The sequence below is a fragment of the Polyodon spathula genome, chromosome 16 (genome assembly GCF_017654505.1).
Source record: "Polyodon spathula isolate WHYD16114869_AA chromosome 16, ASM1765450v1, whole genome shotgun sequence".
Classification (NCBI taxonomy): Eukaryota; Metazoa; Chordata; class Actinopteri; order Acipenseriformes; family Polyodontidae; genus Polyodon; species Polyodon spathula.
The window spans coordinates 16,695,200-16,714,449 of NC_054549.1; the positions used below are offsets into that span (position 1 = coordinate 16,695,200).

Consider the following 19,250-nt stretch of genomic DNA (forward strand, 5'->3'; position numbering starts at 1 on the left):
ATGTTCTAGTAGCATATTTTGAACCCTGTTTCTGTAAGCCAGACAGACAGACACATCTGAGCTGGAGAGCAGTATGGGACTGTGGACTGTGGGCGGGGTGAGCTGTGCATCCTTTCCACAGTAATTAGAGAGCCAGCCAGGGCTCTGCAGTGGATCATGTAGAGTGGAGTGGGGAGGGGGGCTGACAGCTTTCACAGATACAGCACATATCAAGACATCCCGCCACCTTTCCCACTGAACAGCAGATTAACTGGACCACTTTAAACACAGTCTCTGCCTCTGATGGCCTGATACATAGCTGAATACATTGCTCTAATACAGCACTGCCGTCTGAGATGATTAAAGCTGCAACTTTTCAATCCCTTCGGGCCTTTTTATTTTAAATCATAGAATAAGTACAAGCGTCTATGTAGATTGGTTCCCACTGATATCTGATTAATTAAATCAGCATATATATATATATATATATATATATATATATATATATATATATATATATATATATATATATATATATATATATATATATATATATATTTTAAATCAGAGTTCTTCAAACAGAACATTATGGTCTCATCTTAATGAAAGAACTTGCTTATGCTAATCTGAATGTGAGGTGGATAAGTATCACCCCCACATTGCAGGGTAAAGATACTTGGAAGAAAACCTCATAAACTACACACAGCCTCCTTGTGCTGCTTTATCTGCACTGTAGTCTCTAGTCTCTAAGCAAAGCAGAGATGGGATGCTCCGGTGCACTGTTGCCCATCCAAGCGAGGGTCATCATCATTATCGTTTTTCAGTTGTGTTTTATCCTATGTGTTTGGGTGGGCCACAGCTCAATTATTTTTCATAGTCTGGGGACCAGTTCCAATGTTAATAAAGCATGGTTAGCTCTCCTTTAAAACAACCTGCCTGGAAAATTAACACTCCTTGCAATGCAACACAAGCACATGAAGCATATGGTAGCTTTCCTTTTTCTTCTATGAAACCCACAATCAAACTAAGGAAATCGTTACAGAGGTGTACCGATGATGAAGCAAATAACTCAAAACATTCGGTCTTTATCATCCGGAAACCAAAAAGACACGTGACCCTCTGAGGTCACAATTCGAAGTGAAGGGTAGAGTCAAATTTAGCAAAAGGAGTCTCCAGAACTTCGTAAATATGCACTCAGCTTCCGACACATCAGACACTGAAATAACAGTGGGGCTCTTAAATAAAGCAGAAAAAAACAACCCTGCTGGGGTAGGAGTTGAATTGTATTGAAAATATTTGAAAAGGCAGAGGGTGGGTCCTCGCCAATGTATTTTTTACAGGTCTATTACCAAGAAAATCCCAAACTCTCCAGATCACGATTGATCAGATCGTATTATTAATGATCTTCACAGCCTTGTCTGCTTGTCAATGCCGATGAAGACAGCCTGCTAATTCTACTGCACTGTACTGACAGTGACATGCTAACATGCTCCTAGCTCAGCCCTAACCCCATTTATAAAGTCCTAACAGAAAAGAAAGTCCATCTAGGGTGTTTACATGGTATTACTCATCTCTGTTATTACTACAGTATGTACCAGTGCTATGCATGTACGAAAAGATCACTGTTAATTACCCTGCTGGGAACAAGACATGACTCATATCTGAGTAACCCATGAAACACAGCTGCAAAGCCTCTTGATGCACATGCACAGTTGGATTTAGGCATCCACAATTGCATGTTGCTATGGATACTATTGAACTGAAACCCACTGAGGAGAGTAGAGAAGTGGACATTGGCACATACTGCTTTAATGTGAAATACCAAGGAGGTACAGTATATATGAGAAGACAACAGGTCAAACAGACTAACAGAAAAGCAGGACTGGGTACTAATGGGTTTTGGTTTATTATTATGGTACAGACACCGATTCTCACTTTCAGATATTAAAAGGCCTGCAGATTTGTTAACAAGTTCAGGTTTATTAATTAAGCTTGGGGAACACAGTGCTTAGATAAACTGGGTTTGGGGAAGGAAGATGGAGTATGTTTAGGTCTATCAGAATAAGATGACAGAGACATGCTTGTATGATGGCTAAACTTTTTTCCTCTAATCCAATATCAATCTTTATTTTATATAGCACCTTTCACAGTGGACCACCATCACAAAGAGCTTTACAAGATGCTGTAAACTCCATAATAATATGTTTCCCTATCATTGAAAATTAGAAGTTTCTTGTGTTCTACTCACATTATGTGTGAGGGTTTAAGTGATGGATGGCTGCAGCTACTGCAATAAGACTGCCAGTGCATACAATATCACCACCTTCATTTTAAAATCATCAAAAGCGTTTATAACAAACTGTCAGGGGTGATTGGTGCCCTTGAGTATGAATGAAGAAGGCCTACCCTGACTCCTGTAGTGAGGGGAGCAGATTTACACTCTATTGTCCCACAGCACTGACAGGGCGGTACAATTGTATTTATAGTGCACTGCCTGGCCTTGTGACTTGCCAATCTGTTATTATTTCTCATCTCGGGGGGATTCCACAAAGCAAACTGTTTGCAAATCATAAAAAATAGGTTCAGGCACATTAAATCAGGCAACAACAATATCTGGAGCCTGACAAGTGCTTTTTATCCTCCTACCATCCTATAGAGTCCCACTTGTATACAAAGCAGGCTGATTCCATTAATCTAGCCTAGGTCTACATCACAATTCGCTGACAAAGATCTTAGAACTGTCCGTCTTGAACTTCACAGCTATCCTGGTACAGAATACTATTCTCTGGTACAGAGTTGTATACATTTATTATACTGGGTTTTATGTATTTAAGATGATGGGCTTATCCAAATGTTTTAAAACAGCAAACTGATCTAGCTATTATAGTCATTTGGTATACATTAGAGCAACGGTGGGCAATCTGATCCTGGAGGGCCGGTGTCCCTCCTGGTTTTTGTTCCAGTTGTACCCTAAATTACTTAATTGGACCAATTAAGTGCTTACTAGAAGCTTATTTGTTCCAATTAAGTAATTTAGGGTACTGTTGGAACAAAAGCCAGGAGGGACACTGGCCCTCCTGGACCAGGGCTGCCATTGCATTAGAGATATGGACAGAATGGTATTTGGGTAACTGTTAACATCTAGTATCCTTGCATTAAATCTGTGAGACACACATTTCAGAGCCTTATTTTGGAGAGATCTAATTTAGTAATGCCAAGATTAATAGTTGTTTTAGTTTATAAATGGTTACAGTTCTGAATACTGCAGCCTTTTAATATCTCTTCAAGGGGACCAAGTATAAATGGTGACAACAAGCAAAGTTGACTTTATCAGGAGGTCTTTATCAAGAAACGCTGCATGCCTACTCTGCTGTGGAACTCAAACGTAGTGCTGGGTACTGCACCGACTACAATAGCGTTCATTACTAATCTGCATTCAATTTAATCAGCACAGTCTACTGTACATGTAAAGCACATAAGTGGCAGCAGCCTTCAGTACACATATGTGTAACCAGAACTAAAAGGGACCCTGATCTCAATGTGTCGATCACCAGGTGGCACCGGCTCTTACCGTTATAAAAGACAGATCTAGAAATAATTATTAAAAAAACCCAACACAACATAAGAACACATGTGTACAATGCAGACATGCAATCATGTAAAACACCAGGACAGTGACACGCTAGGCTGTTCTGAAGGTACCCAGACTGGGTGGTGGTTAATGGGATTCTTGTGTGCACCTTTTTAAAATTGGAAACACAACTACAGCACAGGGAAGTAACGATACATTACAAGTTTAGTAAAGCAATGTTCTCTATGGCTTCTAAACAAGTCAATGCAGACAGCAAACCGTTATTTGTGACACACACAAAAAAAAGATTTCTCGCTTAGTAATGGGTTTTGTGTACACAAAATTGAATACAACAGATTGTGTGAGGAGAATTGTAGAGACAAAGTGAGTCAATTTGAAATCCAGCCTCCCTCTTGCCTTGTCACTTCAATACACATGCCACTCAGTAATGGGGAAAAAAAGAAGATGAGTTCTTATTTAAAACTGAAATGCACCGTCTTATAAATCATGTTATTTATGAAGATTTATCTGCACTGTGCAACTGCAGAGCCATTTTTCCTGCAGACCACAGCTGCAACATTAGCTCGAGCTCTGCTACAGCACTCTCATTTTATTACAGCTTCTTCCCATTGACGCATTTGTTTAGGTGATAAGTGGCTACGATGGAAAAGCAGTCAAAAATATATTAGGATTTTTTATGTAAAATGTGTGCATTAATATTTCCTCCATACATTTTGTATTTCGGTGCCCTCAGATTAACCCTAAACTAACAGGTATTTGTGCTACAGTGTTGGCTCCAAAGCTCATTTTGCAGTATGGGATATTCTCTTTTATTAGCCAAGAGGGTCGTCGAAGGCTGAAGCAAACGACTTGATTCAATTAATAGCTGTACTAAAATAACATCAATGGAAAACTACAGTGACATTTGTGTTGTAATGATCATTTACTCGTTGTCTCGTTCAAGAAGAAAACAGTAAACAATCTCAAGTAGAATCTCAATCCTATCAGTGGTGCTGGCATGCATACACAGGCTCAGTATGAATCAAAACTCAAATTAGAGAGACTGGGCAAACAGCACACCTCCTCAAGACACATAACTCATTTACTAGCAGACTTCCTTTATCTGGACACTCAGCGGGAGGGAGGGGGAACCTGTTCTTGACAGCAGTTTCAGATAAGAAATAATTACACTTGGCGATATTGTTCTGCAAATAAACCGTAAGGGCAGTGTAACAAACTATGATTAAAAAGCTCATATCCAAAAGTATATGAATGCACCGTGCTGTCAAGCGCCTCTTATCAGGTTTCTGACGAGGCCCCTCTTCATTTCAATTCACAACACATAGTAAGGGGAAAAACATTTTCAATTCGCAGCAATGACAACTTTTTCCAGGGGGGGCATTGAGAATCTATAATATGCTAGAGGGTTGAGAAGGGTAAGAATTATGTGAAAAAACTAAATAAAGAAATCCTGCTTATCTCAAACCCCAAAGCCCATTATGGATTTTGTTTTCGACTTTCCAATTTGAAAAAACAAAAAAACAAAACACACTATCTAAAAAGCCATGCTCAGTGACTGTCACCACATTGGCTCAGAGTGGAAACACTGGTGCTTGCACACTGTTCGAATCCCGCCACACCCAGTTGCCAGTCTTGTGGGCACACAGAGTGCTACAATGGCTTTTGTGCTCCCGTGGGTATGGTTAGGAAAGTGCCTGGGGATAGTTCACCTCATCGCACTTCAGTGACCCATACTGGTCAAAGACTTCCCTGGCTAGTCCTTACCTCCAGGGTAGCTTTGTAACATTCATTGATTGTTGATGTTTGACGGATGAAGAGGCGATTGGCTTGATAGTGTGGTCGGCCATTGACCATCCTGATCAATATGGTTGTAACTTTAGGTATGGAATACTTTCCTCCCCCAGATAGATTCCAGCAAACCCTTTTAACACTGGAACTAACGTGAAATCTTGCGCGCACACACACACACACACACACACTAGCATTTCAACTAATACATCGCATTGGAATCTGAAACATGCTGAAATACAAACTTTTATATATTTGTATGTGGGGAACAGCTTGGTAAAGGTCTGAAGTAGCAATGTATTCTTGTCATTTAAAATCACTTTGCACATTCGGTTTGAACATTCACTTTTTAAAACTCAGACCTTTAAAAGCACCCCCGATGTCTTGAAAGGGCTCTCAGCGGTCTGTCCCCAGTGATATAAGAAGCACATCGGTAAGAAATAACACATAGAACAAATGTGGCATTTCTTACATAGTCTGGGAGTAGAATGAGCAGCAGGTACAGTAAAGCCTACAAACTGGTGTACCAGCTGAATGTAGAGAGAAGACATGTTTGAGAGCTTTACAGAGGCCACAGGGGTGCTTCAGACAGTCCAAAGGATGTGATGACTAAAACAAAAATGATATACAAAAGGAAGGAAAACAAGAAGAATACATTAGTTAAGATAACTGATGTTGCAGACCCAGTTCCTCTCCATTGCTGTCACTCATACAGCTGATGTGTTTTGCTTGTGCATGCTTTACGGAAGCTCTGATGAAGTGTCAGTCCGAGTGGCGGTGATGTATGGAGGCTGGGAGGAATGGAGACTTTTTAATCCTTCTCACTGAAGGAGGGGGCTGCTGGGTAATGGAACTGTTCATCTCAGCACAGAAAACTGCAGACCGGCAGGCATTTAACCAGATGAAAATACACTGTCGTCTTTAACCCTTTCAGTGATGAGGCAGCACTGTGTGATTAACTGTAGCACTGGATAACACTGTATATGTAGAGTGAATCCCTTTGAGAAACAGTCTGGTCACTTTGTGTATATGGGACTAAGAAAGATAACTCCATTCAAAACAACAGGTCGCTCCAGTAAGGAAAGGGAAGACAACGCCATTCAAAACAGCAGAACAGTAAACCAATCTAATTTACAACAATGTGTACATAAGCTCTTTCATATTTCAGTATAAGACAAACAATTTCATTAGTTATACTAGGGCAGGCTTACTGTAAGGTTCTTTCTGCAAGAAGTAGTTACCTTGACAATTAACTTCTCGATTTTGACACAGGGCTAAAGCATTTATCTAATAAGTCATCTTCATTCAATAATAAAGTGATTCAGGCAGCTCATAATGAGTCTAAGAAACACTGTCATCGATACTGTACTATTGGAAATACTGGGTCTGTTCTCATATCATCATCTTCAAGTAAAAACACACTATTGCTTTTGGTCTATTCATTCATACTAACACATAACAGAAAACCTTAACATTTATATTGGATGCAGTGGCTGCTTAATATACTATATACTCAGAGAAGGAAACTGGTTCTTATTGAACCGCAGTTTTGAGCCATTCCAGGTTTTACTATGTTAATCAGTCACAACGGAGCTTCGTCCCTTATGCTTTACTGAACTGAATTTTTTTTTTTTTTTTTTTTTAGTTGACTACCTTTCTTTTGGTCCTAAAAATCTTGTGAATTTTGTTTTTGATAAGAAATTTCAGAATTGGATGCTACTCAAGTCAAGGTGGAGATTGACGGGGGCGCTCAAGCAAATGGCAGCTTCAATTCTGCTCTGGCCACGTGCAGCAGAAATAGCCATACAGCTGACAGGTAACTTTAGTAATTGATAATCCGGCTCTGGAGATGCTGGCAGCAAACCTCATTAAGCCCACCTCAATCTTCCACAGTCCCAATTAAACAGGAATCTGAATTAAAGAAACATCAGCCTTCTAATTCACTCGCTGCTCAGTCTCACAAACCAGCAGAATGGTGCTTGAGAGAGCAAAATACCCACAGAACGTCTCGACCCCCTTGTCTTGTGCTTGGGAAATTATTTCCAACACTTAGACGCTAGCTCAACAAAAGGTTTTGAACTTGCAATACAGGGACTGGTTTAATGGTTTGATTGCGCTATGCGAGGGTTAGGTAAGGTCTCTGCATAACAGCTGTCTGTGGAATAAATGGAATGGTAATTTGCAGTGGGTTCCATAGCTGTCCTCTCCAGCACAAGATCACTAAGATTGTCATTTTAAAAAAGTGCCTGTAATTCCTCTCTCTGTATTCTGAATTGATTTTCTGTGCAATGTAACGTAGCATGTGTTCTCCACACTTAAGGAACTCCAGTAAAGTCAATCCTCGCCATTAAAACAACCACATGCAATGTATAGAAATGTGTAAAGGGTTCAATGCGGTACTTCAAGGAAATGAATACATGAAAGCCTATAGAAGTGAAGGGGAGCCACTGTAGAAATTGCATCGTCAGTTCGATATTCAATGAATAGTTACTCTGATGGCAGTAACCACACGAGACAAACACCAATCCCGTTGATTTTCCTGAAGCTTCTTAAAGAGATGGAAGACTATTAAATGGCATTGAACCGCTGTAGTTAGGGATATAGCCAAATAGCCTTGAAAAGTGACAGTCCGCCTCTGAAACTGGTATCTGAATAACTGCACACTTTCATTTCAAAGCAGTCCAGCAACACAGTATTGTTTATATGGGTTTAAAGTGAATAGTAATTGCAAACCTATTAATTTTTTTATTTTTAGTTTAGTTTGCTGACTTATTTTACCCACGACTTTCTCCCCAATTTGCAATGCTGAGTTATTTTTTCTCACCGCTGCAATTCCCAGCACAGCTCAGCTTCCTCTTTTACACCCAGGAACTCGAGAGTGGATGTTAGCGAGCTACCGGCCTCTTGAGGACAAAGGCCAGCCCTGCAGGTGTCCGCTCTGAGCTCACTGGCCTCCTGGCCAGCAGGGTTCGCTGTAGCGCGATCAGGAGAAGCAGCCCCTACTGGTTTTGCCCCCTAACCTGCAGGAGCACGAAGACCAGCGACTTCGCACAGCCAAGACACGAAACTCTGCTGTATGACTCGCCCTGCACAAAGCCACTTGGAGGATCCCTTAAACTGCAATGTTTTAATTGGAAAGTAATATGTGGCTTCAGATAAATGGAAGTGTAGTTGTGGTTGCAATCCATAGCTCAAAAGAAACCTCTTTTAACACGTAAAAAACAAAACAGAAATTAAAGTTCTTCTGTTACACACGCGGTTGCCCGTGGTAACTGAAGCAGGGTCCGATTGCAACAAACACATGTTTGTAAACATAGTGGCAAGGAAAGATTTTTTTTACTCAAACAGATGAACACCTGCTTACTGTAACAGCAACCAAACACATGGCTTCCATCTACAGGGGTTACAGTTTTGTTCAATGACTTTCAGCACCCCCACTATAAAAACTGTTCCAGCCCCACCGACTGTGTATGTGTATTTTTAGAATTGCTATATAAAGCAGCACCCCCAGTTGGCGGCATTTGTGAGGAGCTGATTTTAGCAATATTCTTTTTTGGAACATTTTCAATAAGCGTTGTACTGTTCACCCTCGAGTCTAACTCGACTACTACTAATACTACTACTAATGGACTCGAGATTGCAACCGCGTGATTTATAAAATAACCCACCCTGTTGTTACTGTCAGCACTGATTGGTCTATTATATTGCACGGCACACACAGCTCATAAGATTCACAAAACTAGCAAGGCTTATCATTGCACCAGCAGGTGCTCAGCACCACTGTACATCAAGCCAGGGGGAGCTTCTGCACCCTTAGTTCCTGCAACCCTGCTCCCACACGGTAAACAATGCAGAATGCAATAAAAGAAACTGCTTCAGTAACAACAAAGCAAACGAGTAGCACATTGAATGATTTTAGTTGAAAGGTTTAGCGAACAGGGACAAGTTTAGTAGCAGTAACGAACTGAAGCGTGTATGTTTAAACCTAACACTGTAATAATACATAGCAATAAAGTCTGTCAGTGTTTCCTAGTGCTTTTGAGAAATGCAATTCAAAACAGTGGCTGTATGGAGCAGTTACAAATAAAAAGGTGTCAACTACATGACCCTTAAAGACCCGGTCATCCTAGAATATTATTTTCCACAGCCTGCTGCCTCCACATACCAGGATGCATTCCAGTGCGGCGAACAGTCTTTGCACAGAAGCATCACAAACTGCTCTACAGACTATGCATAATCCGTATAACTCCAAGAATCAAAACGTCTTTTTTTTTTTTTTTTTTTTATAAAGCAATGCTAGTTCAAAACAAATATATGCTCAAGTGTTTAAATGAATGCACAATGCCAGCTAAATCATATGGCAGCACACAAGCTCAATGACCTGTTCTTGCGAGTCCTGCTGGTATGATTGCGCGTGACAACTGCAACACTTGAGCAACTAGCACTGCTCTCCATTGCAATTTCTTTTCTTAACCTAACCTCGTAGGTTCTGTTTTCTCAGACAGGCAGCCAGGTTGTCACTGAATACATATTTCAGTCTCAGCTGAGTCTTAACCAATTAGCTTGAGAACTGAATAACAGGAAGCACAGAGCCAGCAGGGCCGGAGTCCTGGAGGAGAGGAAATCTACTTTCAAAATGGGCTGCAGTCCGGGATTCTTGACAACCTTTTCACTGCCTCGAAACAAATTGATAAGGGGAGGCACTTAAGTGTATAACAGCCAACATCCTCCTCACTCCACAGAGAGGGGGTTAGAGAGGTTTGTCTAGTCATACTGTATAATTTAAATATTTCAGCTGCACATGAAAAAAAGGCTAGGATTAGAAAGATGTATAAAGTAGTTGTGGCAAAATAATACTGTGTTGCTAACTACTAACATCTGGTAATCAAGGTTACATCATGTTCTAATTATATGCCTTAAGCGTGGGACACCCATGAGCGGCACAGCACCGCTAGCGTGGAGCTATGTGGGACGATACTGCATGTGGGCGGCACCGGTTTCCAAAGTAAATCATGCCCCTACCAATACAGCCAAACTGGCCATCAATTATGGACTGGAGTTCCAGTGATGATGGGATGGAAGAGGAAGACATATGTCGTTTAGCAGTGTAAGTCTATTATACGCAGTTCAATTATTAAAGAAAATATTAATGTGTATGGACCAGGAAAGAAATGGGAGGAATTGTGCTGTGCAATCATCTCAACGCTACCTTGTCATTCATGAATAGTGAGCTTATTTAAAAGGTTACAGCATTAATCTGTCAATGGAAAAGACAGTGACCGACTATAAAATAGAGTTAACTTGAACTCTACACTAAGACTAAAACCTATATTTGGCCTGCGTATTTTTGACAACGGTTAGACATGTAGGCACAATTCTAAATGTTTATATTAGCTGACATTTACATTCTTAACTATTAACACTTCTAGTCAGCACCAGATTTTATCAGAATTAGACAAATCTAAATGGAAATGTTGTGTTTGTACGGTTTAGCTCTAGCGAGTTCCCCTTTTAAGTCAGGGACAGTGTTTCCACTCTCTCTAGTTAAAAGTAAGACTGAAGTATGACATATGTACTGGAGCCTCCACTATACCCACATCACTGGGAAAGGTGTCACTAGTGGGGGACAGAGTTGTGGTTTGTAACACATGCTTAAGTTGTTTTGTACATTTTAAAATGCTGTTCATATTATCCTACAAAAAAGATAAACTTTGAACAAATGTATGGAAAAGTTATGGAAAACATTAGTTGTTATGGCCGCACAGTTTTATTTCTGTAAAACCCATGGAATTTAACAGCGCACCATTATCTTTCACAGTGGAAACGGTTCTTAATGTTTTTCTTAACTTTGTTTTCTTTTATATCACCCTTGTGCATGTCTAAACTATGAAAAATAAAATCGGTTGAACTATTATTATAGCATTTATGCTTCAGGACTGGAATAAGTCAGTTTTAGGACTCTTATTTGGCTTAGATAAGGTATCTCAAATGATTTCCCTCCTGTCGAAGAGAATAACGATGGGTTTCAGTTCTCAAATGAGCTGCTGAAGAGAATAACGACGGGTTTCAGTTCTCTCAGATGAGCTGCTGAAGAGAGTAACGACGGGTTTCAGTTCTCTCAGATGAGCTGCTGAAGAGAGTAACGACGGGTTTCAGTTCTCTCAGATGAGCTGCTGAAGAGAGTAACGACGGGTTTCAGTTCTCTCAGATGAGCTGCTGAAGAGAGTAACGACGGGTTTCAGTTCTCTCAGATGAGCTGCTGAAGAGAGTAACGACGGGTTTCAGTTCTCTCAGATGAGCTGCTGAAGAGAGTAACGACGGGTTTCAGTTCTCTCAGATGAGCTGCTGAAGAGAGTAACGACGGGTTTCAGTTCTCTCAGATGAGCTGCTGAAGAGAGTAACGACAGGTTTCAGTTCTCTCAGATGAGCTGCTGAAGAGAGTAACGACGGGTTTCAGTTCTCTCAGATGAGCTGCTGAAGAGAGTAACGACGGGTTTCAGTTCTCTCAGACGAGCTGCTGAAGAGAGTAACGACGGGTTTCAGTTCTCTCAGATGAGCTGCTGAAGAGAGTAACGACGGGTTTCAGTTCTCTCAGATGAGCTGCTGAAGAGAGTAACGATGGGTTTCAGTTCTCTCAGATGAGCTGCTGAAGAGAGTAACGATGGGTTTCAGTTCTCTCAGATGAGCTGCTGAAGAGAATAACGATGGGTTTCACCTTAAGCACTCGATATCTCTGCTGCTCCAATACTGAAAATGGACTGACATTATGTGGCTATTTTAAGATTAGCCACCTCAAAGAGCACTAGGGTATTCATTCTAACCCTTAATGATCTGAAATCACCAGTTATTCAGTCAATACAGTAAGTTCTGTGGGCGTCTTTCTCAATGGCATCCTCTTAATACAGTAACTCATGTAGCACTACAACTTGCCATAGCCAGCAACAGTAGTCTGAGTCTGTGAGAATCCACTTTTCTTCAACACTGTTTTTAGTTACTTATCAAACAGTTTCTATCCGCTGGGCAGATAGAGTAGCGTGGCTCAGAAATCGATTTTACCTTAGTACACAGTGACACCCTGTGGCCAAATGTTGTACAGTCAAACAAAAAAGGGCAAACTTAAATTAGCTGCAGATTGTCGGGAAACACAAAAGATTGGCAGATTGGCAGATTGTCGGGAAATAAAAAGAGGAGGAAGAAATTTGGGAGAGGGGTTACTTCCTAATTTTTTAGCAAAACTACCTCTGGGAGTAGGATTAGATAACTCTTACAACACTGTAGACCGCACCAGTAGTATAGGAAAGACGGCATACCAATAAACAACTAGAATATTCTAACATGTAACCTATGTCTTTGCACATGTTGTTTAGTTTTCAGTAGAGACCCTGGAACAATTCATTTAGATATTCTCGTCTTTCTCTAGCTGGTGCTGAAAGAGGTAATGGTGCAGGCTTTGTCCTCTGGTGTGAGCACCAGCACTGTCGTCTTGTTACTGAATTCAAGTTTTGCCTCAAACTTCTTTGCCGGCATCTTAAAGCCAATCAGTTTCTTGAAGATACAGCCGCACAGCTCTCACCAGCCACGATGTTCTGATCCAGGCCTGCTAATTTCAATGAAACCCCCTCCCTACCACGAACTTCTTAAGATTCAGAGCTGGAAGATTTCCCCACAGACTTTCTGAGCTCCTGTCCCGCTCAGATTAATTTAGATGTGAATACCTGAAGCACCCTCTCGACTGACAAGAGTAAATCTTCCATTACTAGCGAGATACTATCACTCTGCATAAACGATCTCTGGGTTTAAAACGTAGCGATAACACAACAGGCAGGAAAGGGAGTGGAAACTGCAGATGCTAAGCTTGTAAAAGACTGCAAAGGGTTCAGTCTCTGCGTTGCCAAGGAAAGGAAGACAAGAGTCTTTCACTGAATTCTAAAACCTGTCTGATCAAAGTACAAATGAATCAGGCCTTCTGTTTTGGGGTAGTTATTTGCTTCATTTCAGGAGAGTTTTTTTTTTTTTTTTTTTTTTTTGTACAACTTGCAGCAGTGCTATATATTGTTATAGATGTTAGCTCTGTTGGAAACCAGTTTAAAAACAAGAGCCGTGGCATACATCCCCCCACCTCGGCAGTATTTTCAAAATGATAACCATCAGCAGGAAAATAAATCAACAGCACATAAGTGAAGAACAAGAAATGAAAATTAATAGTTTCATGAAAACTGAAGTGGTATTTATGAGGTGTTAAAGTCATGGAAAAGTATATGGAATAATGTCTTAAGATACCTGTAAAAATATAAGTGTGACACGCAGACAGACGGATGTACAGACAGAGACACCTCCATATATCCCCACAATCCTGTCACACCCTTGTAAAACTAATAATAACTTTTCACAAACTAAACTGCCAACTGTTTGATCAGAAGACAAAACTCGAGTCAGAAGCTCCATTCTCACAGAGCACAACAAACAAGCTGCTTGGAAATCTATTCCCTGCAGCTCCCCGGTGTAAAGGAAAACATTGCAGTTGTCCTCTCATTTGGCTGCCTTGTTTTCACCAGCTTTGAAATCCACCACCCTCGCAAAGGTGAACTCCTTCCAAATCGGTGAATCAAATCAGAAGGCACTGTTTCTTTATGTCCTAGACTTTTATTCAGGTGCAAATGTAGTGCTTATTAAAAAGAACACTTCGCTTGCTCCTCAATCCTGACCTGAACACCCCCTGCCTGCTATTCAGTCCTGGGCCTCGTTCAATTATCACTCATCATACCACAGAGTAAGACATCGCCACCTCAGAAAAAAAAGGCCACTTACTTACAGCCCCCAGTTTTCTCAGTCACAGCAGTGTAAAGTAGCCTTTAATATTAAGTCTAAAACACAACAAACCTTTGTAAAATTGCCTCTCTAATAAGACTAACATGTAGTAACTACTTATAAAAACAAACCATAACAAAAACATCTAGTAAAAAGGACAACATCAGGGTATCACAGGGTTAACTGTTGACTGCTGTATGTAATGGGTTTATACCAATTTGTAAGCTGTTTATGGGATGAAATGCAGTCTTTTTTTTTTTAAAGTGATTGGTACTTCTTTGTGCGGTCCTTAAAATGAATGCTGATAAATACCTACTGAAGGCAAATACAATGAATGATTCTGAAATGAAAGGAAACTTCTCACTATTGTCTTCTCAATACATCTGTGAAAAAAAACAACTGAAGTTAAATCTTGTTAGGAATAGTTGTAGGGAAGCCTCTCCTGCTCTCTCCTCTCCCCCGCCTCGCCTCCATCATAAAGCAAGCGTGAACAACACTTTCACACTAAAAAAAAGACTACAAATGACATTATTATAATGAAAGGGGCTACATTTTTTTTTTTTTTTTTTTTTACTCTGGTAGTTCTGAAATATTTATGTGAAAGCTTGCCTTTTAATTCTAATTTTTTATCCATTTCATTCAAAATCATTCAAGAATAGCTTCTTCAAAATCGCCTTTGTTTCAGGTAAAGCACATCGCATGTAGCATTGTGTGTGTGCTGGCTTTAAAATGAAAGCTAAACAGAGTATGTATTCTGTAGATAGCACTCAAATGAACTGCCTGCCACGCTGCAATCTACATGTTCTAAATGCAAATCCCCTCGTACAGCATAAAACTTGATTACAAAAGAAACCTACTCATGCAACAATCCCTAACGCCCATGACAAATCCTGATGTATACTACCGACACTAATCTTTGAGATAACTGATAAACAAAAGTCACACTTATCGCTGAAGACGGCTGCTCAAATGAACTTGATTTCTGCAGAGAAGGATTCTGTAATCTCAAGAGTGGACTCAAATCGATACAAAATTAGAGATACTCACTTCTAATAAACAAGGCATCTGTCTAGACTCACAAGAAGCTGAAGTCTTAGAGCTTGTAACTAAAATGCAAAGTGCCATAGAAGAAATCACACACTGGAAAACTGAACCCTTTGGAATAATTTAAGAATCCTCAACTTACCCAAAGATGTTGGAAAAAAACCCAGCATGACCTCCTACCTGGTTACGGTGCTCACAGATAAACTAGGCATCCACCTGCAAGAGTCTGACATTGAAATGGCTCACTGAGTTGGCCACAGGGATAAGGAAGCTAATCCTCGCACAGCTGTATTTAAACTGCATCACTATCAGAAGGAAATTGACATTTTGAAAGACCTGAGGTGGGTGCTCGAGTTCTGCATAAGGAACACGTTGTAAGGACTGTTCCAGTCCTCAAGACGACGCAAACGCTGTGGAGCTTTCTGTTCTCTTCAGAATCAACATCAAGACCCACGTGCGTCCATCCTCACCCTGTGGGTATGGGATGGGACTGTTTGATTCTCCACAGGAGGATATGGAAGGTCTAAAAAACAACTATCCGTCTGTTGTTTAAGATGACCAGGTGTGTGGACAACGAAAATTCATAACCTGTCTTTCTTGATGAAGGTTTCCGAACTGCAGGTTTGAAACAATTCACACAGATATCTCCTCTGATCAATACTTCTGTTTGAATTACCAGTAGAAAAGCCTGTTTGCTCACCACCAATCTGAGGATAATTCTCTGGAGGGTGTCATTTCTCAATAAACTGAGTAACTTGGCCTGCTCTACAGCATTATATAGCCATAATTTGACAGTTACATAATCTGGCTTTATCAAAAACAGACACTTACAAACCAATACCCATACTTGTATGAGTCTCATACAATATGCTAAGAAGAACAAAATTGATCTCTTCTTAAGCTGTTGATGCTGAAAAAGCATTTGTTCCATTAGAATGGCCTTTTCTACTCCTAACCTGTAGAAAACGTGGCTTTCCACCACAAATAATCACATTTATAGAAACTCTGTAGAGAACCCCCCCATGCCCATGTCTACACAAATAACATTCATGGGCTTGATTGTTTTCATCACACATTCTAAAGCAGCCAATACTGCACAACTGGAAGTCAAGCTCAGCTCCTATAACACCGTGTAATAATAATTTTTTTTTTTTTTTTGGTTCCTGGGTAGTAGGTGTTGTTTCCTAATTGCTTATGCCTCAAAAGTATAGAAAATGGCTATTACTCCCCACAAACTTTGCTTTTGTGATCACGACAGTGATATTTTGAAATGTACCTATTTTCCAGAACATTCCAGATAGATTCAGTGCTGAGTAAACTTGGAGTAACTTCTAGAACTTTCCAGTAATATAAATAGTAGTATAAATACAGTGGCCTTAAGCCCACCAGTTCAGTTTAGTTCCAGCTGCCTAAGTGGATACATATCTGCATTTTTCTGAGATGGCATCAAGAGGCTGCAATGGTGGCATTCCTGATGGGTCTCTAAGGCGGTTTTACCAAGTTTCCCTGCTATCTTTACCTTTGGGACAGCAGGGACACCAAGGCGCACTACCACAGGCGGGACTGGCCACAGCGGACCGAGTTCTCTGTGGGGAGGAACAACGTCAAGTGGGAGCCACTGGTGGACCCCCGGAAGGTGCTGATGCCACCACTGCACATCAAATTGGGCCTTATGAAACAATTTGTCAGAGCTCTAGATAAGAAGTAGGCAGCCTTCAAGTACCTTCAAGACGTCTTCCCTAAGCTGCCTGAGGCAAAGGTCAAAGCCGGTGTCTTCGTCAGACCACAGATAAAGAAGATCCTGGAGTGCAATGAATTCCTCAAGAAGCTCACTAGTAAGGAGAAAGCGGCTTGGAACAGCTTTGTCGCAGTGGTTCGGGGCTTCCTGGGCAATCACAAGGCTGAAAACTATGTGGAGCTGGTTGAGACTCTGGTGAAGAACCACGGCACAATGGGCTGTAGGATGTCCCTCAAAGTCCATATCCTTGATGCTCATCTTGATAAATTCAAGGAGAACATGGGAGCGTACTCGGAGGAGCAAGGCGAGCGCTTCCACCAGGATGTACTGGACTTTGAACGCCGCTACCAAGGACAGTATAACAAGAACATGATGGGAGACTACATTTGGGGGCTGATTCATGAAAGTGATTTACAGAATAATCGTAAATCTTGAAAAACTACTCACTTCTAAATCTTTTGTAGTCATTTTTGTATTACTTTAGTATAAATACATGTTAATTTTGATTCATATGTTGTTTTTTCTGACTTTATGTGAACGAAAAGACACAAATTCGCCCATTTTCTCATTGGAAATAGGTAAATTTCAAAATATCACTGTCCTGGTCACAAAAGCAAAGTTTGTGGGGAATAATTGCCATTTTCTATACTTTTGAGGCATAAACAATTAGGAAATAACACTTACTACCCAGGAACAAAAATTGTGTTACATAGTGTAATTAAACAGTGGGAAAACATAGCGCTTTACTATTTAAATATTGAAAGGAGCTTGGCAGAAGATACAAACTAAACTACTCTGTTTGATGGGGCTTGGGGCAGGGTGTTGGAGAATCTCCAGCTTCCCATTTCTAGGTGATACAGTGTAGACTGTGGGCATGACTAGTATTTTACATTGAATGTATGTAATTATGGGTCTATGTACAATATTACCGGCACCATATATTATGTTGACATGTGTATGTACACATACACACACACACACAGTAATGTGTATAAATTCCTGTATTTATTAAGTGGCTTGCTTGTGTGCAAAAAACTTATATCCCGAGTCATTATCATTATCTTAAAAATAATAATGAGAAAACTTTAAATAGCTTTCCACCATTGTTTTTGTGTTATGACTTATTGTGTATCAAATTTTAAAAAAAGAACAAATTAAGTTTGATAAAATAAATTATGAAAACAAAACATAACATATGCCATTACCAAGTTCCACCACAACTGGTAAGCAGTTGTCTAGATGTAAAAACGTAAATCAGATATTATACAGCACATACTGTAGGCCTCTACTACTTTGTTGTTGCCATGGAAATACAATGAATCTGAAATGCCACACACTGCTGACATTTAACAGTTAAATCCCAACCCATTTCATCAAGTTCTGTCAAAATTAAAAGCAGTCTAACCCCCTGGCTAATGACAGCCACCCACTTTTCACACATCTTACTTCCTAATGCATTTATTAACATAAACAAAAGGAAAGGAAGGATTCATCTGTACTTTGATCAGACAGGTTTTAGAATTCAGTGAAAGACTCTTGTCTTCCTTTCCTTGGCAGCAACAAAATAGCCACAAATTGACACTTTCAGCTCCATGAATTAACATAACTCTAATGAGAAAAGTTGCAAAAGTCCCAGCCAAGCTCTCTGTCTTGCATTTATCTCTGAGGCTGTTGCATCTGCTGCGGCTTGCGTTACATCAGCTGCCTGAGCTTTTGCAGCACACAGGAAACACTTTCCAATACAATGCATTGCTTAAAACCCATTGAGTCACACTACCAATGATAGGGAAGCAAGAACAGTTTGATCAAGCTACTGTAAGTACTGCATCATCTGCTCAGTATGGTCACCAATAGTAATTCCCACTTGCCAGCTTGAGGTCTGAGCGGTTGCTTTTGTGTTGGGACTCCAGCTAACATGCAGGACAGCAATGGTCAACGCAGCACCCTCTAAGCCTTAGAGAGTTCTGCGTTAGCCATTGCTGTCCTGGGCACCCAGCCAAGAGCAGCAACTCTCCGAGACCAAGAGACGAAGCAGCAAGCTCCTGATTGGACGGTTCTCCCTGAACTGTAGTGCGTTATATGGACACGCACCACCTTAAGGAGAGCTTTGAAGCTGTCGTGTCTTTAGCAGAATTCTGTTGTACTGGATCTCAAATACTAAATCAACCTCATCGTTGTTAACTGAAGAACTACAGTACAGAATTGGAATCAGAAAATAAGACAAACAAAAGGCCAATTAAATCTCAGATAAAACCAAAGACTACCTAGAGTTAAAGCCTGTTCAGTAAAACAAAAAATAGC

The 19,250-nt window shown here is 40.4% G+C and overlaps 1 protein-coding gene across 6 annotated transcripts in view; it reads right to left on the reverse strand.

The window, feature by feature from the left end:
• The window catches only part of LOC121328580 (kazrin-like), a 295,129-nt gene that overhangs the window by 96,952 nt on the left and 178,927 nt on the right, over window positions 1–19,250 (reverse strand). The window lies entirely within an intron of this gene.